Consider the following 12,644-nt stretch of genomic DNA (forward strand, 5'->3'; position numbering starts at 1 on the left):
CCTCGAAAGTTACCTTACAAGGGTCGCTCCATACAAATAGACAGCTGAAGGATAATAAGTTCGTTAATGGCAACGTCCTTTCTGCCAAGGCATTTATAAACCTCCGATAGTACCCTATCGATGACAGAAAGCTATGTACCTCTTTCAGAGTGCGTGGTGGACTCATAACGACTATAACCTTGATCTTTTCAGGGTCAGTTGCGATCCCTACTGAACTGACCACATGGCCTAGTAATAGCCCATAAGGCACTCCAAAGACACACTTCAGTGGATTAAGAGCGATACAAAATTATTTGCAGCACTCAAATTAGCACTTTCTTAAGATAATCAACATCCTTTCCCTTACAGTGGCTGCCCCCAGGTCATCGATATATACTTTCAACTCATCTGGGGAGATGTCGCCAAAGGTCTTGTCTGTTGTTTGTTGCCATGATCCAGGTGCATTGCACAATCCAAAGGCCATCACATGGTACGCAAAAGTACCAAAGACAGTAATGAAAGTTGTTTTCAACTTGTCCTCTTCTGTAATTGCCATCTGATTGTAACCTGCAAAGCAATCCATAAACGAATATATTTTCCTACCCGCTAATTGATCCAAAATATGGTCAATAAATGACAACGGGTAGTAATCCTTAATCGTCTACTTATTCAGCTCTCTAAAATCTACACATAGTTGGATCTGGTTGTTTTTCTTCTTCCTGATGACAACTAGTAAACACCATTCTGTGTGCTATACAAGGAAGATTAAACTAGCTTTCCGTAACTTCTGTAACTCCTCAAAAAGTCCGTCCCTCAATTCAAAAGGCATACGCCTTACTTTCTGGCGCACAGGACGACTGCCTTCTTTTATAGGAATAGTATGAACAGCCAGGTTGGGAGGAATGCCTCTTAGCTCGTCATAACTCCAAGCAAAGATGTTGCGGAATTCTTGAATCAAGGACACATAGTCCTCCCTTTCTGCTGAACTAAGCATGGAACCTAATTTAATTGGCCGTGAATCATTCGGCATACCAAGGTCCAACTCAATCACATCCACGTCTCTTATCCTATCTTGCGGCTCTATCGGCTCATTTAGAGTTATTTGATAAATATCCTCTATAGTGGACCCCTCTTTAGATTCATCACTAGATGATGTTCACTACCAGATGGATCATCAGATGTTTCTAATTCAGTAGAGGATGAAGGAGCTCTCTCACTTTGAAGAGACTCAGGGTAGGCATCGACTATTACTCGATTAGCATCTCTACCTAGAACCACTCGACCGGTGGGTATATCAACTTGACAGTCTGTTCGTAAAATCCAAGGCCTACCTAGCAAGACTCAATAGTTAGGACATCCTGCAAATCTTATCACCCTAAAGTCCAAGAAGCATTCTACACTTGCAACTGTAACATGGACTTTAGTAATGCAACCTTATGGTTGCCTTAGACTATCATCAGCCATTCTAAGAAGGGTGGAGCTGTCTTTTTGGATTCCTAAACCCAACCTCTCCATCAACTTTGAACTCATGATATTGACGGAGGACCTAGTGTCTACAATAGCATGCTCCACTAATATTCCATCCACGTATACTGGAACCCTACGGCAATTCTTTTCAGCATGATCAAACCAATCTTCCCCTACTCGTGCTATGTCCAAAGGTGGTTCTACAATATACCCAATACGCAAGATATTCTTGAATTCCTTGCGTACCTAGAGATAATTTAATCAACTGTAAGAGGTTTACATCTGGTTTGACTTCACAAAGAGAACTTGCTAGATCAAAATCATGATAGGTAGCCAAAGTTCTCTTTTCTTGCCAAACCATCCTTTCTTTTGGTCTTGGGACCGGCTTTGATGCTTTTTTTTAGCTCTTGCCTTCTTTCTTGGCAATTCCTCATCCTTCTTAGGATTGATTTTTTTGTCAACAGGCCTTAGAGGTCCACCTTTCACACCAGGATTCAGGACTTGCATCCCCTTATCCCCTTGCTTAGGGTTTTCCTCGACCGATTTTACATTATCTCTATCACCCTCTTTAGTATTTTGGCCTCTCATCACGGCTCATAGGTTAGAGGTTTCAGTGCCATTGATGCGTACAGCCTCAATGAGGCTGACTCCATTGCCTTGTGGCAACTCCTCTATAGTGGTCTTTCCCCTTTACAGTATTTGTCTTGATCCATCATTTTGTTGGAGGTTATTACCTTGCGCTCTATGATTAACTGGACCTGGTTGTTTACTCCCTTGTTGGAGGGAACTAATCTTACTCCAACAAGTAGCGGCTAAGTGGCCTGTGACTTCCCACAAATATCACATTTAAAATTTGGACAGTTTCTAGGGAAATGTTGTCCGCCACACCACTTACAGTCGAATCTTGAGGGACCACCCTCTTTAGGGCGTCGACTCCCTATTAGACTCTACTGTTTCTTCAGGAAATTGACGTCAACAGCTATTTGCCGATATTGTTCAGAAATCATGTCGGTGTAGTGCTTCATCATATCCTTAACTTCACCAAGGACATTAGAGGCACTCGACTCATAGCCTTGATCATCTATCCGTCGTTCCATTGGCCTAACAATTTGATTGGGCATTGGTTGTTGACTTACAGGAACAACATTAGGGTTCGAAACTTGGCCTCCAACATTCGGTGGAGCCAACTGACTAGCCATAGGCATAGTCACACTGGGAGGAGCTGGCAGCAAAGGTACATTTTGAACCATGCTTCCTCTCCCATTAGGGTTATTCATAGGCATTCCTTGACTTCCATTTATCAATGGTAAATTTCCTCCAGATACTAGACCCGCATTAAGATTTATTCGAGAGGAGTAGGCCGTTTGTAATCGTGACTCTACTCCTTTTTCCCGCGTGATGGCAATGTCTATATTAGCCAAAGCCACACTGCTCAATTGTACCTGAATATTGAAATCCAATCCATGCAAGAAGTATTGCAATTGGGCAGCCGGCGGAATGGGAATGTAAGTTTGTAACTTACGAAACACTTCCTTAAGCTTCTTGGCATAGGCTTTCACATTCTCATGGGGGTCTTGGTGTGTTACATTCAAAACACGCAACCAGTATTGGGCACCTCTTTTAGGGGCATATTCTCCTTGGAAAGCTGCATAAAATTGGTCGATTGTAGTTATGGTTCCAGTTTCTATGCTATGATACCATAGCGCAACCCTTCCTTTTAATGTCATATTAAAGAACATCATAAGATGTCCCTCATCTTGGATGCGGTAGTTAAACATTAATATTTGGAATTCAAAAATGTGAAACTCCACATCTTCTTCGGTTAACGCATTAAAAATGGGCAAAGGCACTCCTAAAGCTGGCAGATACGGCATCCCTATTGTCAAGATTGTGGGAGAGAAGGAAGGAGTCTCACTTGTAGCTTTCTTGCTTGCACAATGGGGGAATACACACAAGGGTGGAGGCTAAAAACAGTTTTCCTCTTCTTAGTTGTGTAAGCCAAAAGAACTCAAATACAAAGAAATAGAAGAACCCTATATATGGGTCTCAAACCAAAGACAACTAACTAAGGTGGTACACTAACTGAGCCACGAACTAGAGTAGATAAGGATAGTTGTCATTTAGCTATTATTCATGGGCGGTGTACCAACCGCATCTACAACTGACAAGTCAGTGACATAAATGCACAACGGTCACCCTGGCATATCACGAGTGGAGCTCGATATCTCAACACTCCCCCTCGACCTCAATCCCAATTCTTGCACACCAAGCAGGTCTCTGAACTTGTGCAGCTTCTCTGCACCCAATGCCTTTGTAAATATGTCAGCTACCTGATCCTCTGTGCTGATATAAACTAGATCAATAAGACCTAGTAAAACCCTCTCCCACACATAATGATAATGCACCTCAATGTGCTTTGTTCTAGCATGATAGATTGGGTTATTTGCCAAGTGTATACTACTCATGTTATCACAATAAATGACAACTAGCCCATTTGTAGGCTGATGCATATCATAAAGTAGCTTATGCAACCAAGCTACCTCACATGCAGCCATTGCTGCACCCCTGTACTCAGCCTCTGTGCTCGACAAGGCAACTATAGGCTGTTTCTTGCTGCTCCAAGTGAGTGCAGCACTCCCAAAAGAGAACACATATCCACTAGTAGATCGTCTATCAGAAATACTACCAGCCCAATTAGCATCAGTGTATCCATCTAACTGTATCTGAACCCCAGTCTCATAAAATAGTCCATACTGCAATGTGGACTTCACATATCTGAGTATGCGTCTAGCCGCATCCAGATGTGGTTTCCTTGGAGTGTGCATAAACTGACTTACCAATCTAACAGCATAGCTCAAATCTGGCCTGGTAATATTCATATAAATCAAACTTCCTACTATGCGTCTTTACATAGTAGGGTCTTCCAGAAGCTCACCTACATCTGCGCTCAGCTTCACATTCTGCTCCAAAGGAACTGAAATAGGCTTTTAGCCTGCCATCCCATATTTGGATAGCATGTCCAATCCATACTGCCTCTGCAAGAGCTGTATCCCACTTGGTGATCTAATCACCTCAATGCCCAAGAAATAACGCAGCTCTCCCAAATCCTTCATCTCAAACTTTTGCTTCAATAGCATTTTCACATGAAGGATATCTTCATCACTGTCACCTGTCATAATCAAATCATCAACATAAATGACAAGTAGCATAATACCTTTCTCTGTTTTTCTCACATAAAGTGAGAAATCTACCTTGAAAATCTGAAAGCCAATAGTGACAAGATACCATCCTATCTTGTCAAACCATGCTCTAGGTGCTTGCTTCAAGCCATACAAGGCTTTCTTCAACCTGCAAACAAACTCAGGATGAACAGCATGCACATAACCTGGTGGCTACTCCATATAGACCTCTTCTTGCAAATCACCATGCAAGAAGGCATTCTTTACATCCATCTAATGTAAAGACCATCCCTTTGATGCAGCCATAGCAATGACTGCTCTTACAGTTGCCATCCTTGCAACCAGACTGAATGTTACTTCATAGTCAATGCCATATGTTTGTGCATACCCCTTGACTACTAATCTTGCCTTCTATCTATTCATAGAACCATCTGCGTTGTGCTTCACCTTATAAACCCACTTACAGCCAATTGCATTCTTATCTTTAGGCAAAGGTACCAACTCCCATGTAGCATTTGCTTCCAAGGCATCCATTTCTTCATCCATAGCTTTCTCCCATTTTTTTTTCCCATGGCTTGCTCAAAAGAAGTGGGTTCTGGTTCATGTATCATTTTGACCATATAGGCATAGTGAATGGCTGTAAATGCATCATATTTCAGCCTATCCACAGGATACCTAGCTCTGGTAGACCTGCGCAAAGTAGGTTCACTTCCAGATGCTCTCAAAACATCCCTGCGCAAACTTGGATCTCAACTCATCTGGCACATGAACATAGGCAATGAGACAAAAAAATTTCAAATGAGAAATATCTAGTTTCCTACCAGTATACCTCTCCTCTGGAGTCATTCCATGTATTGCTACAGTGGGAGTCCTGTTCATTATGTAGACTGCTGTAGCAACTGCTTTAGCCCACTAAAAATCTGGCAGGTCTTTTTCATTGACCATGGCACGAGATACCTCTCCAATATGCCTGTTTTTCCTTTCTGCAATTCCATTTTGTTGTGGGGTATGACTGCATGAATATTGCTACTTTATGCCATGCTCCTGCAGGAACCTTGCAAACTCATTTGAGATGTACTCTCCCCCTCCATCTGACCTTAGGCATTTTATTTGCAGGCCTGTTTCTTTTTCAACCATAGCTTTAAGAGTTTTGAAATGCCCAAAAACTTCACTTTTCTTTTTCATAAAATACACCCAAAATTTTCTGCTATAGTCATCAATAAAAGTGACAAAATAATGACAGCCTCCAAGAGATGCAGCTTTAGTAGTCCACACATCAGAGTGGATTAATTTCAATGGCTTCTTACTCTCTTGAACATGTCTAGGAAATGGTTTCCTTGCCTGTTTTCCAAACTGACAAGCTTCACATACCTTATGCATTTCTGCAACCTTGAATTTTGGCAATCCTGCAATAATATTTTGGGCCTGCATTGTTTTAAGTCGCTGTACATTAATATGACCAATGTGTTTATGCCAGATATCAATATCTACAACTACACCGGTCCCATGTGCAAACATTGCTGCACTCAATTCAGGCATGTCTGCATCCAATGTAAACATTCTGCCCTTTTTCTTTCCTTTTGCTATCAAGCGACCTTTATTTTTCATATCCTCAACAAAGCATCCATGGGAATTAAATTTGACCTGCAAGCCCTGCTCAACCATTTGACCAACAGAAACCAGGTTCTTGGTGATATTCGGAATATGAAATACATCCGACAGGTATTTCTTTTTCCCATCCTGCAGAGACAAATGAATATTTCCAATCTACACAATAGGATGTGCAGTATCATCACCAGTCTCCACAAATCCTGGTTTTTCCATTTTCCTTGCATCCTGCATCCATTCTGCATGACCTGTCATGTGGTTTGATGCACCTGAGTCAACATACCACACATCGTTACTTTCTTCTGCACTTGTCACAGAATTAGTCATGTGCTGCACCATAAACAAATGCTCATTTCTATCATCACCCTGTCTACTAGAAGATGCATAATTCCCTTGTTGCAGTTTTCCATTCATGATGTCATTCTGCTTTTTATAGTAGTCTTTAGCCATATGACCCATTTTACCACAATAGTAGCATTCAACATTACTGTTTGCATTTTGGCCTCTTTGCCATCCACCACGACCTCTTTGGCTCCCCTTGCCTCTAGACTTACCATGTCCTCCTCCATAGGACTGGTTTTCTTGAGTTTGCTGCATATTCTAATTTCTACCACAGCCTCCAGATCGGCCTCCTCTACCTCTGCCTCTACCTCCTCTAGCATTTGAGTAGAAGATAGCTTCTTTTGAAGTTCCTCCTGAAGAAGATGCACCACCATTTCTCTACTCCTCAGAAATTAGAAGAGCAATCAACTCCTCAAAATCAGAAAATCTTTCACGGACGGAAATGGATGTTCGGAACTATGCATAATCCTTTCCTAGACTATTCAAGGTCACGGAAACTAAATCATCATCTTCCACTGGCGACCCAATGGAAGCAAGTGCATCCGTAATCTTCTTCACCTTCATGTGGTAGTCATTGATGCTCATATTTTCTCTTTGCACATTATGCAACTCTTGCTTGAGCTGCATTTTTCCTGGCTTGCGTATTTGTGCTATATATTTTTGACAAAGTATCCCATGCCTCATTTGGCGTACTTGCATCCTGAATATGCACAATCATAGAGTCTGAAATATTGATAGACAGCCAGTGCATAACTTTCCTAGCTCTCTCATGCCATGCTTTGAATGCCTGCATTTGCTGTTGATTGGGAACATCAGGAAGAACTGGTTCTTCTTCATTTCCTGCAGCAAATTCCCAATATCCTTTTCCCATAAGGAAATTCGTCATTCTAAACTTCCATGCTTGGAAGTTGTTCTTGTCAAGCTTTTTAGTGACAATCTGTGAAAGAGAATCAAACGCCATTACAGAACACTGCAAAAAATTTTGTCACTGCAAAGAACACAACTTCATCCTCACAAGGGCTAATCTACAAAACTAACAAAAGTGGTATTTAACCACACAGTCACTTCCTAGTGACGATTTTGCATCAACAGGCAATAGGGATGATTCTGTAACTCCCAATGTCTCTGCGCAAAGGCATACGATGCAATTTTTGTGGTAACTTTTCACCGACCTATAGAACAGTGGTCGCACAGCATAAAACAGGGCCTTTTCCTGAGTGCGTGCAGAAAACTTCCGCCTCCAAAACAGGTCTCGCAATGGCCTCAAATCAAAAAAATAGGGTCACCGAGGGCTAAAGCCCCTCGCCTGCAGCATATACTGCCCTCTTGCTTCACCGTGAAGGGCGTCTCAACCTGAGACAATGCACTCTTGCAATTTCCAGTTGTGCTACCTGCAGAGATCTGCTCCCAAAACAGAAAATGAAAGAAACACTTCTCCTCTTACCAGAACACCGCAAACTTGGCTTGCTTTCTTGAGCTCCTTACCACGAACAAGGCTCTGATACCATGTCAAGATTGTGGGAGAGAAGGAAGGAGTCTCACTTGTAGCTTTCTTGCTTGCACAATGGGGGAATACACACAAGGGTGGAGGCTGAAAACAGTTTTCCTCTTCTTAGTTGTGTAAGCCAAAAGAACTCAAATACAAAGAAATAGAAGAACCCTATATATGGGTCTCAAACCAAAGACAACTAACTAAGGTGGCATACTAACTGAGCCACGAACTAGAGTAGATAAGGATAGCTGCCATCTAGCTATTATTCATGGGCGGTGTACCAACCGCATCTGCAAAACTGACAAGTTGGTGACATAAATGCACAACGGTCACCCTGGCATATCATGAGTGGAGCTCGATATCTCAACACCTATAGGAATTGCAATGGGTTGTGCTATGATAACAATCGGATTAACAATAAGAGTTTGGACTAATGGGATCACACCCCCACTCGAAGTGGGTTGACCTGGTGGAAGAGAGGAAGAACTTGCGCTTCCTTTTGCACCTAAAGGACTATGTACAGCAATTGGGTTATTAAGACCATTGACTTTTATACGTACCAGGCTACTCCTTTGAGGAGAATAGCGACTTACAATCTCCAACCGCCGTCTAGCCCTCTCACCACGTTCTGCTTTTTGTATTTCGGCTTGACGGTCCTTGTCAGAGGACATAAACCAACTTTTTGGTCCCTAAAAACCCTAGATTCGAGAACCACCACTTGTTGGCAACTCCCGACAAATACACCACTGATGGGACCTCAAATGGGCGGGCACTGGCTATGGCATTAGCCGGACCTCATACTCATAACAAACAAACACACCCTTATGGCCTCGCGGGCTAGGAGCATCTATCTGCTATTAAAGGACGAATTATCGTAAAGCCTAATCTATGTGTTTGTAGTTTTGTAGTCCAACGTTTCCCTTTCTATAAACTCCATAGAGGCATAACCCTTACACATTGCCAATAAATGCCACGATAATCACATACATGGGAGGCAACCTCTCGATGGAATCACCGTGGCCTCACTATAGCTCTCCTACACCGTAGGGATTAGCCCCTTGATGCGCTGCTCGACATATAGAACAAATGAACAAACTCCACTCTTTCATTTTGAAAGTATTCCACGAGATACCATGTGTCCTTACCAAATAATTCCCCAAGAAACGAATGTCTATCCTATGGCCTAGGTTGCCTTTCCACACTCAAGCGTGGGTCATCATAATAAAAAACAGGTGCTATGCATCTAGTCCTTTGTATTCTGATACCATGGTTGACATGCACATGCAAAAGTGGATGATCCTAAAGTGCTCAAACATAATTTTCAATCAGAAATGTGTTGTGCACAACCAGGCTTTCCAATGCTCATTCACTAACTCATTGTGGCGTGTAAGAATAGCACCGAGACAACACTCGTGCTACTATCCTCTTAATTGAAATACAATGAACTCTATGTCATGATATGCATCAGAAAATTAGCAATAATCAGCACACAAATCGCACCATTCAAACATCCCAAGCCCCTACGTTTAGGTATTGCTTTCGTTGCATAGGTGTAGATGTTTATTTTGTCATATTTTGATGTATAAAAAGCAATAAATCACAAACTTTGATAAGGAGATAGGGCAACCTCAGGCTAAACCTCATGCTTTGCCACTACCATACATCCACAAACAATCATTATATTTTTCCTTATTTTTGTGAGCCGTATTTTTGTTTTTCCTCGTATTTTCCCTATTTTCTTTATTTATTTGGCAATAAAATATGCTATTTTCTATTTTTTCTTATTCCAATCACTTCAACAACTAACATTCAGTTTATTTTCCATTTTTTTCCCATAGGAACATATTTCACGCATCCGAAACGACAAAACTACCATTTTACCGCTTAAAAATCGCATTTCGGGTTTACGGGAATTAAATACCGCATGTAAATCATTGCAAAATCAAAATTTTCTGATAAACAGTAATTAATCATTATGCAACCAGCACTCAAACAAATTTTCATCCAATAAGAACATCATTAACATCATAAACTATTAAAAAAAACTTCATTTTCCTTCATAAAAATGGTCATACTGTGACCAACGGATAGAGCCTCGATTACTCTCAATCCAATGTTGCACATTAATCTTCAGCATCTCCATCAATCTCCATCACCATTTGCTTCAATCTTCCTCCCGATTCCTCCTTCAAGATAGTGCGCATGAATAGCCCATAGAGAGGAGAGAGAGGGAGGAGAGAGAAAGACTAGATTATGATCTCTTCATCCAGACAGCCATATCTCACCCGAAGATCGGTGACAAAATCAGTAAAGAGGGAGAAGTTGGTGGCCAATCTCTATTCCATGGGGTACTTACAGCCATTTATGATTTGTGAGGGGGGGGGGGGGGATTTTCGGCGCCATTGCTGTCCATGATGTGCTGCTACCATGTTTTGATAAAAATGAGGGAGGGGGGGTCAAGGTCCCAAAGGGCACCCCCCTTTGGTCCTAATCTTTTTGTCCACCTTTTCATTCTTGGCCAATTTGTGGCCTCTTCCGTGTCCGGACTCCGTTTCGACCTCTGAAAAATCCTGCGCATCCGTCTCGGCATCCCGTACTGACTGGTAGCTCTCGGCATCCCGCATGGCAGTCGCAAAAATTATCAATAATCCACAAGTGTCACTCGGGCACCTTTTGAAAGCCGTCTTTCACTTGGTGCTTAAAATTGTCCTAGCTGTAGCCGCCGCCTTCGATGTTGAATATTTTTCCCCTAAATTCTGGATTTTTTGGCAAATTTTAGGCACATCCTGGGGCTTAAAACTCCACTCTCATTTGGGTTACTTTTGGAGGGTGGTGCTGTTCGAAAATTTCCATATTTTCTTTCAGCATTAAAAGTGGGGTAAGTGGAGATTTTGGGGCTGCCATTCCCTGCATTGTTGTTGCGATAATTACCGGCATATGGGGGTTTCCTGATAGGGTATCTTTGTTGTCTTGCAATGGGCTGCATGCCCTCATTGCGACGGTATTTCCGACCATATCATTCAGCCAATTCTATGGCTGCAAACAAGGTGGCTCACTTTTGAGCCATTACATCAGCTGAAAGATTCGCATCTAGCCCATAAATGTATTTATGCAATTTGCCCTCATCTTTGACTACCTCAACATACATGGATAGGTTCATAAACTGGTTGGTATACTCCCTCACGGTAAGATTTCACTGATCAAACTAATACCATTGCCTAGCCAAACATTCTTTCTCTATCGGGGAGACAAAAACTTGGATCATATACATCTTGAAATCTTCCCAATCATGAAACTACTGATTTTCTCTTTGAATAAATCTCCACCATGTGTGGGCAAAACCTTCCAGATGAAGGGAGGCAAAAATAATATTTGCCTCATTGGTACGGGGATAAATGAGAAAATAGGCTTCCAGTTTAGAGGTCCATTCCTCTAATTCAGCCGGGGATGAGGACTGTCCATTAAACTTAGTAAACACAATCTTGTCACACAACTCATTTGGGCCTTGCTATCCATGAACGCCATGTGCTACATGCTGCCTATACATGCCTTGTTGTTCAAACCCTGGCTCTCCAAAATTTCCATGGGGGCGATGCTACCCATGCATTACATGAGGACCAAATTGCTCATTAGGATCTTGCTGTCCAAAATGACCATGCTGCCCAAAACTACCATGTGCATGTTACCCATTGCTATGTGTGTGCTGCCCATTTCCATGTGCATGCTACCCATTGCCATATGCATGCTGCCCATTGCCATATGCATGCTACCCATTGCTATGTGCATACTGCCCATTGCCGTGTGTATGTTGCCCATGTACCCCTTGCATTCCATGCTGCCCAAGATTTGCATTAGGTCCTTGCTGGTCATTCCCATGAGTGTACATATAGCTTCCATTACAGGGGAGTTGTGGTCCCAAGGAGGGCTTGAAGGATTCGTAATGAGGGATGAAAGGAGGGGTTCATCATGTCAAGTGGAGGGCTCACTCGTCTCATAAGTGCTATGGGGAATGCCATGTGTAGGCACTCAATCACACAAGAAGGTTTTGCTGTAATTGACTTTTATGGGCTGACTGTGTAGGACTGATGCCTATCCCATAGTACCTCTGAGCACAAAATTGAGTGTATCTCCCAAATCATATGACGGAATGGGGAGATTTTTAGTTCAAATCGAAGGGGGGGATGCCCTCTTCAAATTGAGCTATAGGGGTTGTGCTCAATCACACAAAAAGGCTTTGCTATAATCAACTTTTGCAGGCTGACTGTGTGGGATTGACTGTCTGCAATACCCTGCAAGGACTCCCTCAAGGAGCACACCTTATCCCAATGGTGAGGTGCTTATTCCAAGACATCCAGGACCTCAATGGTGGTTCTCAATGCCACATAGAGCCACACATCATTTGCATCCGTAGTTCCATTGCTGAGTGCATTTTCATGACTGCATACCATGCCCTTCCTACATGCATCCACCATACATTTCCAAGTGATACATGACATTACCAATGCATGTAGAGGGTTGTAGACTCAAATGATTAGGGCTCATGCTATTCCTTCAAGTGTACCTACACCTACAAGAAT

The sequence above is a fragment of the Lygodium microphyllum genome, chromosome 10 (assembly GCF_053477565.2).
Source record: "Lygodium microphyllum isolate KBCC chromosome 10, Lygodium_microphyllum_v1.1.10, whole genome shotgun sequence".
In the NCBI taxonomy this organism is placed as follows: Eukaryota; Viridiplantae; Streptophyta; class Polypodiopsida; order Schizaeales; family Lygodiaceae; genus Lygodium; species Lygodium microphyllum.